Genomic DNA, 16349 nt, shown 5'->3' on the forward strand with positions numbered 1-16349 from the left:
TGTGAACAGAACTCGAAACTCTAAAGGACTAGACGCTAAGACCAGCAACTTGACACGACGATGCAACCGCAAATTCAACAAAGCAAACACAGAAAAGATTATGCAAAGGCTCAGATTGGTTCGGATAGGATGAACTAACCCTAATTATTTTTTTGCCTTTTTCATGGACTATAGGTATGATGAACAAACTCGATCTAAACTACGAAAAACTGTAAAATCTCACCGAGCAACCTGGAAATCTGATACCATTTGATAGAGGCAAAGGTGTCCCCTCTTTCGATGAGATGATGGATATCGCTTTGGTGGAAGTCGACTTTGACGATCCGACAACGAACGTGCGATGACATCGCGCCTTAACAATCGCTAAACCAACTCCGAGAGGTTATTGACCACGCCGGAGCACCATCAACCTGACCACGAGGGTCTGTTTCCTGCGAGCAAACGAAGAACAAGCAAGAAACTGAGATTGCAATCTGGATATTGCGAATATAAGATGAAAGCTTTATTGATCAAGGTGGGGTTCTGTGACGCCTTTGTCTGGTCGTTGAACACAAACGAAGCACGCGAAGTTGCAGCTATGGCGAACTTTTAATCTAAACAAAACCCAAAGTCTAAACGACGCCCTAAGGGCTGTATATATGGAGGAAGAGGGGGGAATTTCGTGGCCCTTGGGGAAGGGGTCTGAACCAACCCTATATCTTGTTTCCCCACACATACGGACTCTAAAAACAGCCTATACTCAAGTATTTCAAAATTACATGGGCCTGGCCCAATAATAAGGTGACGCAGCACCTAGAATAGCCTCTGGACGAAAGTTATGAAGTAGCATCTTGTATATTTCGTCCAAGGCTTCATGCACGCATTATGGTGGCTTCAACGTCCTGAAATCATCACTTGTAACTCCGTTCTTGTCCCCCATGGGCATGCCATCATCTCCATGCTTGTTCTTCCTCCAACGTTCATCCTTCTCAAAGCTAGGCCCTTCATTTGTAAGCAAAACAAATGTATCCAATTTAGGCAGCATCATATTCTCATGAACATTAGAATCATTACCAAGAAACGAAAGTACCTGGTAATTTAATTGGCGTGCGCGAGCTCTAGTAATTGGTCCAGTATGTATAGCAGCAGGGGCTGTGGGTTAACAATGGTATTGATGTCCTCATCAGTACACGGGTCCACAAGAGAGGCCGCACTCTTTTGTTTCTGCTTATGTTATGCATTGCTTAAAATTACCTGCAACTTTATCATCCTGTTCACCTCTTGGACTCCAAGTCAGGTCCAAATTAACTTTCAAACTTGAGTTCTAAATTATTTGTGGGGCACATATCGAGGAAGCAATGAATAGTATCTCTGTCTAATATCTGGTTCACCTAGGGTATGCCTATGTTGTTCATCTTGGGTGGGAAATAAATAGTAAAGCAATCATCATCTTTCTTTTTATTAAATTAAAGCAATGATCAGCCTGCTATCATTATTTTTGGATCCATCCACTGGTTGTTACCATCACTCTAAATTTTTGCATGCTGTCCTTACATAATCTCACCATATTTTTTTCGTATGCATGTCAGATATTGTACACAGTCATGCTGAACATGTAGGGAAAAGAGAAGAGTTTTGCGCGGCAATACAATGTCATGCAGACATCGCTCCATGGTGGGTTTGATGCAGAGCATCCTACGATCATCCCCATGTACACTCGAGCCTACACCATTTGGCACAAGGTGAACTCGCTCCTTTCCGAATCTTCCCTTTCCGCATGTAAGACATGGATGCTACTTCAAGCGCGGACCTTGTTCATAATCAGGTACACCCGGGGAGACCATGGAGAACCCAAGGACCAAGGCCAAGCATGCGCAGAAGCAAAGGAAGGAGAAGGAAGAAGAGCCAGCTGCTACAGGCCCCGGACATCCGGCCCCCGCCCGGAAATCCGGCGCCCATCACAGAACGTCCCGAAGCTGAACCTCGTCAGCTCGGACGTCCGGCCAAAGGCCCGGATATCCGGCTCTACCCGAGCCGCCGGACATCCGGCCCCCAGCCCGGACATCCGGACCCCGCCCACAGAGAGCTCCGAGACCGGCCACGCCAGCCCGGACATCCGGCCTCCCTGCCCGGACATCCGGCCCGTCGCGAAACCCCGGACATCCGGCCACCTGCCTGTGCGCAGAGAACGGGCCAAGGGCCCATGTATCCCCCTCTCACTTACCCCTTCATGGGCTAACACTATATATAGACCCCCACCTCCTCCTACTTAGGGTTAGCAAAGGATTAGCTCATTTAGAGATAGAGCTTTGCTCATCCATATCGGATCTACTCCACGGGAGAGACTGCGGCCCCTCTACGGAGAAGATCCACCTTGGATTCAAGACCCCTCACGGGAAGATCCCCTCGTGGATTCAAGACCTCCCCACGGAGAAGAACGGGTTACCCTTTGTATCGTCCTTTGTTGACTTTGGATCTTGTATCTCCTCTTGATGCGGAGCATCCCAAGGTCATCCCCATGGACCTACCATCGTCTCATCAAGTGCCTAGTGGACCCATGACTCGATCACATGCAAGAGCTCTCGAGACCAAGGTGACATCTCTCCTCTCACAATTCTACTTCGATGACCATGAGACATGGCTACTACCTCAAACGGAGACATTGTGCATACTCAGGTATCAAGGAGTTAGCCATGGAGACGCCAAGGAGCAAGGAGAATCCGAAGAGGAAGATGGACGTGAAGACGGAGAAGAAAAAGGGCTAAGTCAGCAGAAGCCCGGACGATCCGGACCGCCGTCCGGACGATCCGGCCTCAGCCCGGATGATCCGGACCCCGGCCCGGACGATCCGGCTAACATGGCCAACGACACCCGAAGCCTCAACATGAAGCCGGATTATCCGGACCCAGGCCCAGATCATCCGACCCTTCCGCAGCTGCGCCAACACAACCGGATCATCCGGACGCCGACCCGGATCATCCGGACCCCCGAAGCCCGGATCATCCAGACCAACTCCCGGATCATCCGGCCACCGCCTGCGTGCGTGACCTGGGCCGAGGCCCGTGTACCCGTTTCGTCCCCTCACTTACCCCTTCGCCCCTTGGGCTATAAATAGACCTTCTCCTCCCCATTTTTAGGGTTAGCAAAGTAGTAGCTCATATGTGAGGATAGCTTTTGCTCATCCATACGGATCGTCTCCTCGAGAGTGACCGCGGCCCCTCTATGGAGAAGATCCCCTTGGATTCAAGACCCCCTCTTGGGTGGCCCCATCAAGACCTCCTTACGGACAAGAACCGGTTACCGTTTGTATCATCCGTAGTTGACTTTGGATCTTGTATCTTACCTTTGTGTTCATCGATCTAGCGCATGTGTGATCTATTCTTGTTGGTTGAGTGATTCTCTCGTGTTTCCTCTTGTGTTTTCCCTCGTTTATCCCTCGTGTTCTTCGTGTTCATCATCGGGATCCGCTCCTTTCGTGAAAGATCGTCCATCTAGGGTTCCACCGTACATCATCTTGGTATCATGAGCCACGTTGATCACGATTTCGGAGCCTCCCCTCTTCGTTTTCTAGCTTGATTTTGTTCTTTTTCATCCTAATCCGAAAATCCCCACAAAAATAGCCCCAATTTTTTTTTTTGTGATTTGTGAGTTTTGATGATGTTTTGTTGGTTTTGATCCGTGAGTTTGTTGTGTTGCAAGTGGATCTAGCCTTCCCTCACCATCTCCACCTCCCAATCCCTCCAAAATCCGCGAAATCCCCGAATTTGTGGCCGTTTTCGAGTTTATCCTGAGCCATCCCCGAGCGAGATTGACCCGCCCGGATCATCCGGATCATCCGGATCCGCCCGGATCATCCGGCTTCTTCTGTCGAAACTGCATTTCCTGCAGTTTTTTACCACCGCCGCCTACGCCTCCGCATACCCACTTCGACCACCACCACCTAACTTCCGGAAACCCCTCCGCAAACCCTTCCAATACCCCAAACCATACCACCAATTGACCGCTACCTATTCCGACACTTTTTGTCACGTTCGGTTTTGAGAATCTGAGTTGTGGCTCAGCGTTTCCTCTCGTGTTTCGGCTACATAGGGACGATTCGACATCAACATCACCACCGCTCATCTTCGCCAAGGACTACTACGAACGACTACACCCTTGTGGTATCAACTTCACATTGGTATCATCTTGGTATCGTGATCTCATCATACTCTCTTGCATTTGCATTGATAACCCCATAGCCTTACTTTTGCGTAGCTTTCCCATCGAGACTAGCCTTTGAGTATTGCCGGCAACGTGACTTGTGAACATTAGTGATCATACTTCCCATAGCATAGATACTATCATCGTGTTGCATATCTTGGAATCATGTCTTGTGTCACAAAGTTGTCATTGCATTCACAATTGCTATCTTGGTTCGTGAAGCATTGCATGAAACAAGAGCTCAAACAACAAAGAGCCAAACAAGCTTTTAAGCAAAAGGGAAAGATAAGCAACGAGCTTATAAGCAAGAACCATAGCAGCATACAACATTAAGATTGTCATACTCGATCATCTTGGATCATATCTCCGGAACATCATACATAGAGCATACTTGGGATAGAAGTTGTTGCATTTTTGCTTAGTAGGTTGTGCACAAGTTTGTATCCGCCTTTTGTGCAATCGTGCTAACGTCTCTCTAGTGTTGTGCAACAAGAGCATTTTCGTGGATTCCACATTTTGGCTCACCCTTGGTTGCACGACCCCATTTATCTTTCCGTGTGTTGTGTTTCCGTGTACCTTATCTTGCTATTGGTCTACTTGTTGCATTTACAAGTCGCGAATCTTCTCCAACATTATTGAATCTTGCTTACATTCGCATCAAAAATTGTGCCACCATCCTAACCAAGCTCCACCATAAGCTTTTACTTGTGTAGGTGTGAGGAACCGACAAGAATTGGTACCAATTGTGCTATTTCCTTGTTACACATTGGAGTGATCTTTGATCCATCTTCAACATCGGTCAAGGTACATTTGGTATTGGTTCTTCCTTTTCTCCCACTCACATATCTTTGTTTGGAATGATGGATAGGCCAAGTACTTCTACCAACCCACTCTTATTGGAGCAAGACAACGACATGTCATCCTACGTCACCAAGACTCAACTATTTGGAGCACATCTGGCTTTGCATCAAGAACAACTTACTTTGGGCGACCGCATCGACAATCTCGCCACTGACCTACGACAATGTGAGCAACGTACAAGAGACTACTTCGACACATCCATGAATTCCCTCAAAGAAGATATCCGAACCATGATGGTCCGCTCTTCTACAACTTCGTCCTCTTCAAGACGGAGCCGCTCAATTCGACACTCCGATGACACCCTCTCCGGTTCAAGTACACCGACATCGAACACTCTTCGTCGTGCCGCGCGTCAAAACCGTCAAGCTAACCGCAATCCTCTACATGACACCGACTCTCAAGAGCATCGACATCGTCAAAACCAAGCTGCTTTCGCACAAGCACAAGAACGGCAACGCCAACGACAACAAGAACAAGAGGAGCGAGCGCGACAACATCAAGATGCACAAGACGCCGAGGCGCAACGTCAAGAACAACAACTACGTGAAGCTCAAGCACTTGAGGCGCAACGTGCCCTTCATGATTCAAGTCGTGTCGTAGCCAATCGACGCCGACAAGCTCGACTACATCAAAAGCACTTCGCGACGAAGCTCAAGAAAGAATTTTCCAAGCACGTGTGCATCGACAAGCTCCTCGTTAAGATCGACAAGCTCCTCGTCAAGATAGACAAGCTCCTACACAAGCGAGACAAGAACGTCAAGTCCAGCGAGAGCAAGAAGACAATGGACCCCCTCCTCGCCAAGAGCAACATGAGGAAGACAACCCTCCTCACCAAGAGCAACATGAGATTGTCAATCCTCACCGACATGGGCGTCAACATCCCCGACCCCAACACAATGAAGAGCAACGATATGGCAAGCTAAAGTTCACCATGCCCAAGTTTACCGGAAGCAATGACCCCGAAGAATACATATCATGGGCATTGAAGGTTGACAAAATCTTCCGCTTGCACAACTACGAAGAAGAGAAGAAGATCGCAATGGCATCCCTCGAATTCCAAGACTACGTCCTCATTTGGTGGGAACAAGTCACTGAGCGCCAAGCAGCAAGAGGTGAATCACCCATCATCACTTGGGCACAAATGAAGGATGTCATGAGAGCACGATTCGTACCAAACTACTACAACCGCGACCTCTTCAAGAAACTCCAACAACTCAAGTAAGGAACCAAGAGCGTTGAAGAATACTACAAGGAATGGAGATTGCCATGATACGAGCCAATGTCAAAGAAGATGATAAGCAAACTATGGCGCGTTTCCTGAATGGACTCAATCACCCTATCAAGAAGATTGCCAACTTCCAACCATACTCAAACCTCATCGAGCTAGTGCATCAAGCTACGAAAGCGGAACGGCAAGTCCAAGACGACTTCAAGTATGCCAAGTTCTCATCCAAGTCCTACGGCTTCTCCAACAATCAAGCTTCGACAAGCAACGGTGACAAGTCAAGTTACAAGAAAGCTTCGACAAGCTCAAGTCGTCCTCCTACTACAAGCAACAACAAGAAAGCTTCATCATCATCTACCCCAACCGATGAGACCATCAAGACAAGTTCCATCAAATGCTTCACATGCGGAGGCCGAGGCCACAAGTCCTTCGAGTGCACAAACAAGCGCACCATGATCCTCAACAACGACGGAACCTATGACTCCATGAGTGAAGGAGAAATGGAAGCCCTTGAGCAAGTGGCCATGCACCGACAAGTGAACAATGATGAAGAAGATGATCACATCTTTTGTCACGAAGACTCAAGTCCCGCTCTTGTTGTCTCCAAGATCTTGACTCTTCAACATCAACAAGATGAAGATCAAAGGTGCCATATTTTCCACACCAAGGCCGGAATCAATGGAAGGTCCGTCAAGGTAATCATCGATGGAGGAAGTTGCCATAACTTAGCGAGTGAAGAACTATGCTCCAAACTCCAATTGGTCAAGATAAAGCACCCGCACCCATACAAGGTTCAATGGCTAAGCGACACCGGCACCATCCAAGTCGAGTATAGAGTACAAGTCTCTTTCAAGATCAGCACCTATGAAGACACTTTGGAGTGTGATGTCCTTCCGATGACCGTGTGCCACCTCCATCTTGGACGGCCATGGCAATTTGACCGAGGTGTCATTCACGATGAGCGTACAAATCACTATAGCTTCAAGATGAAAGGGAAAGAGTTTGTGCTACGTCCTATGTCTCCAAGCCAAGTGTTCGCCGACAAGCAAAACACCCATCGTGGAGAGAATAGTGAGAGAGCGAACCACCAAAAAGAGAGTGAGCGCCACAAGCCCAAATTGAGTGCCTCCACGATGAGCGACAAGGAAACCTTAGTTCTCTTTGCCACCAAACGTGAGATGAGAGAAGTGTGTGAGAACCCATCAAGTGTCCTACACTATGTCCTATTGTGCAAGGACGAGGAACTAACGACTAACAACTCTCACAATCTTCCTCAAGTGTTATCCTCTTTATTGTTGGAATTCCAAGATGTTTTCCCCGATGAGCTACCTCCGGGTCTACCTCCACTACGAGGCATTGATGAGGACATCAATACCATTGTTACACCCACAGCCCCTGCTGCTATACATACTGGACCAATTACTAGAGCTCGCGCACGCCAATTAAATTACCAGGTACTTTCTTTTCTTGGTAATGATTCTAATGTTCATGAGAATATGATGCTGCCTAAATTGGATACATTTGTTTTGCTTACAAATGAAGGGCCTAGCTTTGAGAAGGATGAACATTGGAGCAAGAACAAGCATGGAGATGATGGCATGCGCATGGGGAACAAGAACGGAGTTACAAGTGATGATTTCAGGACGTTGAAGCCACCATAATGCGTGCATGAAGCCTTGGACGAAATATACAAGATGCTACTTCATAACTTTCGTCCAGAGGCTATTCTAGGTGCTGCGTCACCTTATTATTGGGCCATGCCCATGTAATTTCGAAATACTTGAGTATAGGCTGTTTTTAGAGTCCACGAAATTCCCCCCCTCTTCCTCCATATATACAGCCCTTAGGGCGTCGTTTAGACTTTGGGTTTTATTAGATTAAAAGTTCGCCATAGCTGCAACTTCGTGTACTTCGTTTGTGTTCAACGACCAGACAAAGGCGTCACAGACCCCACCTTGATCAATAAAGCTTTCATCTTATATTCGCAATATCCAGATTGCAATCTCAGTTTCTTGCTTGTTCTTCGTTTGCTCGCAGGAAACAGACCCTCGTGGTCAGGTTGATCGTGCCCCGGCGTGGTCAATAACCTCTCGGAGTTGGTTTAGCGATTGCTAAGGCGCGACGTCATCGCACGTTCGTAGTCGGATCGTCAAAGGTGTCCCGTCTTTCGATGAGATGATGGATATCGCTTTGGTGGAAGTCGACTTTGACGATCCGACTACGAACGTGCGATGACGTCGCGCCTTAGCAATCGCTAAACCAACTCTGAGAGGTTACTGACCACGCCGGAGCACGATCAACCTGACCACGAGGGTCTGTTTCCTGCGAGCAAACGAAGAACAAGCAAGAAACTGAGATTGCAATCTGGATATTGCGAATATAAGATGAAAGCTTTATTGATCAAGGTGGGGTTCTGTGACGCCTTTGTCTGGTCGTTGAACACAACGAAGTACGCGAAGTTGCAGCTATGGTGAACTTTTAATCTAAACAAAACCCAAAGTCTAAACGACGCCCTAAGGGCTATATATATGGAGGAAGAGGGGGGGAATTTCGTGGCCCTTGAGGAAGGGGTCCGAAACCAACCCTATCTCTTGTTTCCCCACACATACGGACTCTAAAAACAGCCTATACTTATGTATTTCGAAATTACATGGGCCTGGCCCAATAATAAGGTGACGCAGCACCTAGAATAGCCTCTGGACGAAAGTTATGAAGTAGCATCTTGTATATTTCGTCCAAGGCTTCATGCACGCATTATGGTTGCTTCAACGTCCTGAAATCATCACTTGTAACTCCGTTCTTGTTCCCCATGCGCATGCCATCATCTCCATGCTTGTTCTTGCTCCAATGTTCATCCTTCTCCAAGCTAGGCCCTTCATTTGTAAGCAAAACAAATGTATCCAATTTAGGCAGCATCATATTCTCATGAACATTAGAATCATTACCAAGAAACGAAAGTACCTGGTAATTTAATTGGCGTGCGCGAGCTCTAGTAATTGGTCCAGTATGTATAGCAGCAGGGCCTGTGGGTGTAACAATGGTATTGATGTCCTCATCAGAGATATACATGGGCCTCTGGCCCGTGGCTGCGCGCAGGCAGGCGCCGGATGTCCGAGCTGGGGCCCGGATGTCTGGGGCTTCGCGAGGCGCCGGATGTCCGGGCTGAAGTGGCCAAACTTTGGGTGCCTTCTGTTGTCGATGCCGGATTTCCGGGGGAAGGGCCGGATGTCCGGGCTTTGGCGAGACGCCGGATGTCCGGGGCTGGCGCCGGATGTCCGGCCGCTGATGGTACTTGGCGGTTGGGCGGCTGCTGTGGGTGAGGTTCCAGGGGCCGGATGTCCGGGGTCCTGGCCGGATGTCCGGGTCCTGGGAGCTATCTCCGTCTTCTTCTTCCGTCGTCGCTTCCATGCTTCTCTCGCGGATGGTGTAGTTGTTCCTTGGCCCTTGCACTCAATTCATCAAGCATATCATCTAGCCTAGGAATAGGATGACGATAACGAATAGTATGTTATTAATGCCTCTACAATCAACACACATACGTGATGTACCATCTCATGATGGATATCGCTTTGGTGGAAGTCGACTTTGACGATCCGACTACGAACGTGCGAGGACGTCGCGCCTTAGCAATCGCTAAACCAACTCCGAGAGGTTATCGACCACGCCGGAGCACGATCAACCTGACCACGAGGGTCTGTTTCCTGCGAGCAAACGAAGAACAAGCAAGAACCTGATATTGCAATCTGGATATTGCGAATATAAGATGAAAGCTTTATTGATCAAGGTGGAGTTCTGTGACGCCTTTGTCTGGTCGCTGAACACAAACGAAGTACACGAAGTTGCAGCTATGGCGAACTTTTCATCTAAACAAAACCCAAAGTCTAAACGACGCCCTAAGGGCTGTATTTATGGAGGAAGAGGGGGGGGGGATTTCGTGGCCCTTGAGGAAGGGGTCCGAAACCAACCCTATCTCTTGTTTCCCCACACATACGGACTCTAAAAACAGCCTATACTTATGTATTTCGAAATTACATGGGCCTGGCCCAATAATAAGGTGACGCAGCACCTAGAATAGCCTCTGGACGAAAGTTATGAAGTAGCATCTTGTATATTTCGTCCAAGGCTTCATGCACGCATTATGGTGGCTTCAACGTCCTGAAATCATCACTTCGCATGCCATCATCTCCATGCTTGTTCTTGCTCTAATGTTCATCCTTCTCAAAGCTAGGCCCTTCATTTGTAAGCAAAACAAATCTATCCAATTTAGGCAGCATCATATTCTCATGAACATTAGAATCATTACCAAGAAACGAAAGTACCTGGTAATTTAATTGGCGTGCGCGAGCTCTAGTAATTGGTCCAGTATGTATAGCAGCAGGGGCTGTGGGTGCAACAATGGTATTGATGTCCTCATCATCCTCCCCTTCTTGAAATGAAGTCGTCCTCGACGGAAGCTCATCTTCCTCACCCAAATAAGGCTTCAAATCTGCAATGTTAAAAGTGGGACTAACCCCAAAATCTGCAGGCAGCTCAAGTTTATATGCATTATCATTTATTTTCTCTAACACCTTAAAAGGACCATCAGCACGTGGCATTAGCTTTGATTTGCGCAAATCAGGAAATCTATCCTTACGCAAATGTAACCAAACAAGATCTCCAGGTGCAAACACAACATGTTTTCTACCCTTATCTCCAGCAAGTTTATATTTAGCATTCATACGCTCAATGTTTTCCTTAGTTAACTCATGCATTTTTAAGATCAATTCAGCATGTTGTTTAGCATCAAAATTAACCTTCTCCGAAGATGGAAGAGGCAACAAATCAATAGGTGCACGAGGTAGGAAACCATACACAATTTCAAAAGGGCACATCTTAGTAGTAGAATGCAATGAACGATTATAAGCAAACTCAATATGAGGCAAGCATTCTTCGCACATTTTCTTATTATTCTTCAAAACAGCCCTAAGCATAGTAGAGAATGTTCTATTGACTACTTCAGTTTGTCCATCAGTTTGGGGGTGACAAGTAGTACTAAAAAGCAGTTTACTCCCCAACTTAGCCCATAAACATCTCCAAAAGTGGCTAAGAAATTTAGTATCACGATCGGAAACAATAGTATTTGGCACACCATGCAAGCGAACAATTTCACGAAAGAACAAATCAGCAACATTAACAGCATCATCGCTTTTATGACATGGTATAAAGTGTGCCATTTTCGAGAATCTATCCACGACAACAAATATGCTATCCCTCCCCTTCTTTGTTCGAGGTAAACCTAAAACAAAGTCCATAGATATATCCTCCCAAGGAACACTAGGTACAGGCAAAGGCATATATAAACCATGAGGATTGAGTCGTGACTTAGCTTTTTGACATGTAGTGCAGCGAGCAACAAAACGCTCAACATCCCGTCTCATCTTTGGCCAAAAGAAATGTGTAGCAAGTACGTCCTCCGTCTTCTTCACGCCAAAGTGTCCCATTAATCCTCCTCCATGCGCCTCCTGCAACAACAAAAGACGAAGAGAGCTAGCTGGAATGCATAGCTTGTTAGCACGGAACACAAATCCATCATTAACGACAAACTTGTTCCAGGTTCTTCCTGCTTTACAATTATGCAATACATCTTTAAAATCAGCATCATGCACATATTGATCTTTGATGGTCTCCAAACCAAATATTTTGAAGTCAAGTTGTGAAAGCATAGTATAGCGACGAGACAATGCATCAGCAATAACATTTTCTTTACCCTTCTTGTGTTTAATGACATAAGGGAAAGTTTCAATGAATTCAACCCATTTAGCATGTCTACGATTCAGTTTAGCTTGACTTTTAATATGTTTCAAAGATTCATGATCAGAATGTATAACAAATTCTTTGGGCCATAAATAATGTTGCCATGTTTCTAAAGTCCGAACAAGAGCATATAGTTCTTTATCATAAGTAGAATAATTCAGACTAGGCCCACTCAATTTTTCAGAAAAGTATGCAACAGGTTTGCCATCTTGTAATAACACACCTCCTAATCCAATGCCACTAGCATCACATTCTAGCTCAAAAGTCTTATTAAAATCAGGAAGTTGGAGTAAAGGAGCATGTGTCAACTTATCTTTCAATACCGTGAAGGCTTCTTCCTGTGCGGTACCCCAAACAAAAGGCACATCCTTCTTTGTAAGCTCGTTGAGAGGTGCAGCAATGGTGCTAAAATCTCTCACAAAACGCCGATAGAAACCAGCGAGTCCAAGAAAACTCCGCACTTGTGTGACCGTTTTGGGCTGCGGCCAACTCTCAATAGCTTCAATCTTGGCTTTATCAACTTCAATTCCCTGTGGAGTAACAACATAGCCAAGAAAAGATACTCGGTCGGTGCAAAAGGTGCACTTCCCAAGGTTACCAAACAAACATGCATCACGTAGAGCAATAAAAACACCACGTATGTTCCAAATGTTCTTCCAAAGATTTGCTATAAATCAGTATATCATCAAAATAGGCTACCACAAATCGTCCAATGAAAGCACGTAAAACTTCGTTCATTAGTCTCATGAAAGTACTAGGTGCATTAGTTAACCCAAAAGGCATGACTAACCACTCATATAAACCAAACTTAGTTTTAAATGCAGTTTTCCATTCATCTCCCAATTTCATACGAATTTGATGGTATCCACTACGCAAATCAACTTTGGAGAATATTGTAGAGCCACTCAATTCATCAAGCATATCATCTAGCCTAGGAATAGGATGACGATAACGAATAGTAATATTATTAATGCCTCTACAATCAACACACATACGCGACGTACCATCCTTTTTAGGCACTAGTATAATAGGAACAGCACAAGGACTAAGAGATTCGCGTATATAACCTTTGTCGAGCAGCTCCTGTACTTGACGCATAATCTCCTTCGTCTCCTCTGGATTGGTACGGTATGGTGCACGGTTGGGTAGCGATGCACCGGGAATTAAGTCAATTTGATGCTCAATCCCTCGAATAGGTGGTAATCCCGGTGGCACGTCTTGTGGGAAGACGTCAGCGAACTCCTGCAAAATGTTAGTGACAGCAGGGGGCAAAGAGGAAGGCACGTCCTCGAATGAAAATAATGCCTCTTTGGACACAAAAGCATAGCAAACAGATTTGCTGAAATCTAGTTCATCAATATCAGATTTTGTGGCAAGTAAACATGCACTTTTCAATTTAATTTCAGAAACAACACTAGATGGTTTATTATTAGGTTTCATTTGTTGCTCAAATTCCTTTGCCACAATCTGATTTTCACTCTTATTTTTCTCCTGTTTTGCTTTATTAGCTCTATTAATGTCATCTTTCAAAATGGAATCAGGAGTCATAGGAAGCAAAGTAATATTTTTATCCTTATGAACAAGAGTATACTGATTGTTTCTACCATGGTGTACAGAATTTTTATCAAATTGCCATGGTCTACCTAGTAATAAGGAACATGCTTGCATGGGTACCACATCACAATCAACATAATCAGCATATGTAGAGATACTAAAATGCACACGAACAGTACGTGTTACCTTAACCTTGCCGCTGTTGTTGAACCATTGGATGTAGTAAGGATGTGGATGTGGTCTTGTGGTGAGAGATAGCTTCTCCACCATCTCCATGCTAGCCAAGTTGTTACAGCTCCCTCCATCTATGATGACGCGAACAGAACGTTCCTTCACAACTCCCTTTGTATGGAACAAATTATGCCTCTGATTTTGCTCTGCTTGTGTGACCTGCACACTCAAAACACGTTGTGCAACTAAACATTCATACCTGTCAGCGTCTTCAGGAGCCATGTATTGCGTCTCATTTTCAGAATCATCTCCACCATGTTCTTCACGTGTAATAAGAGCCAAAGTCTCCTCATCATAGTCACTAGCGGACTCATACCCACCATCCTCAGTAGCAATCATGAGACGCTGAGATTTGCATTCTCTCGCAAAATGTCCTCTTCCCTTACAACGACGACAAATAATATCACTTGTGTGCCCTGTCGATGCCATGGAAGAAGAAGAGCTCTGCGCAGGCCCGGCAGGTGTGCTCTTGGCAGAGAGTGGTGGTTGTGCCTGCTTTCTTGTATCACGGCTGGAGGTGGCACCTGATGGAGGTGATGGTGAAGTGGAAGTAGAAAATGCACGCGGTGTCCATGATGAAGGTCGACCTGCAGAAAAGTTAGTTCGCGCCAATGGCTGTCGATCCTGCACTTCACGTTCAGCTTTACACGCAAGATGGAATAAACGAGTGATATTATTATAATCCTTATACTCTAGAATGGTCTGAATCTCTTTATTTAATCCACCCATAAAACGTGCAAGCATAGCTTCATTCTCCTCAACAATACCACATCTAATCATGCCAGTTTGTAATTCCTGATAATATTCTTCTACAGAATTTTTCCCTTGTCTTAAACGCTGCAATTTTTGAAGTAATTCACGTTGATAATATGGTGGAACCCAACGAGTACGCATAGCAGTTTTCAAAGCAGCCCAAGTAGCTGGAACAGGATATAATCTACAATGTTCAGACCACCAAACACAGGCAAAGCTAGTGAAGGCACAAACAGCAGCAGGAACACGTCTCTCCTCAGGATATTGTAAACATGTAAATCGTTGTTCAGTTTCTAACTCCCAAGTAAGATATATATCAGGAACATATCTACCCTCAAATGGTGGAATATTCAATTTCAGTTTAGGGAGATGGTCATGATCTCGTACCTGAGGTGGTGGTGCCGGCCTACCGTTGCGAATATATACCTGAGGTCGACCTGCTGGTGGTGGTGCTGGTGGCTGCACGTAGTTCTGATTTTGATCAACCTCATCCTCATAATCGCCCGCATAATCGTCATCCTCCGCAGCCGCCGCAGGAGCAGGAGCCAAAGAAGCATCAACAGTAGGTGCAGCAGCCTCCGAATTTTGACCAATCTCAATTGGAACGCGCTGTGCCCGTCCCACTTGATTTGGAAGGCGGCGTTGGAGATGTGGTTGTTGTTGTTGTAGAGGTGCGACATGTGCAGCCGGTGGTGGTTGGGGAAGACGCTTGAGTAATTCAGTAAACTTGTTATCCAGCTTTGTCTCGAACGACTTCTCCACGGCATCTATCTTCTCCATAGCCTCTTCAAATCTGTTTAGCACATCTCCCACCTGGCCACTCATCATTTGCTGAAATTTATCATGCAACTCCTTGTTCGTCATGTTCTCCCAATCAGTCTCATCGGCTTGTGAACCTGCCATGGTTAGCAGCAATAGAAACACAAAAGAATATGATCCTGCAGACTACTAGAAGTGGTGGTGATGGTGGTGTGTCACAAAACCTTCAAGCGAATCTCAAATTCTTACCAGTTGATAGAGGCAAAGGTGTCCCGTCTTTCGATGAGATGATGGATATCGCTTTGGTGGAAGTCGACTTTGACGATCCGACTACGAACGTGCGAGGACGTCGCGCCTTAGCAATCGCTAAACCAACTCCGAGAGGTTATCGACCACGCCGGAGCACGATCAACCTGACCACGAGGGTCTGTTTCCTGCGAGCAAACGAAGAACAAGCAAGAACCTGAGATTGCAATCTGGATATTGCGAATATAAGATGAAAGCTTTATTGATCAAGGTGGAGTTCTGTGACGCCTTTGTCTGGTCGCTGAACACAAACGAAGTACGCGAAGTTGCAGCTATGGCGAACTTTTCATCTAAACAAAACCCCAAAGTCTAAACGACGCCCTAAGGGCTGTATTTATGGAGGAAGAGGGGGGAGGGGATTTCGTGGCCCTTGAGGAAGGGGTCCGAAACCAACCCTATCTCTTGTTTCCCCACACATACGGACTCTAAAAACAGCCTATACTTATGTATTTCGAAATTACATGGGCCTGGCCCAATAATAAGGTGACGCAGCACCTAGAATAGCCTCTGGACGAAAGTTATGAAGTAGCAACTTATATATTTCGTCCAAGGCTTCATGCACGCATTATGGTGGCTTCAACGTCCTGAAATCATCACTTCGCATGCCATCATCTCCATGCTTGTTCTTGCTCCAATGTTCATCCTTCTCAAAGCTAGGCCCTTCATTTGTAAGCAAAACAAATGTATC

The sequence above is a fragment of the Aegilops tauschii genome, chromosome 3, assembly GCF_002575655.3.
Source record: "Aegilops tauschii subsp. strangulata cultivar AL8/78 chromosome 3, Aet v6.0, whole genome shotgun sequence".
NCBI lineage: Eukaryota > Viridiplantae > Streptophyta > Magnoliopsida > Poales > Poaceae > Aegilops > Aegilops tauschii.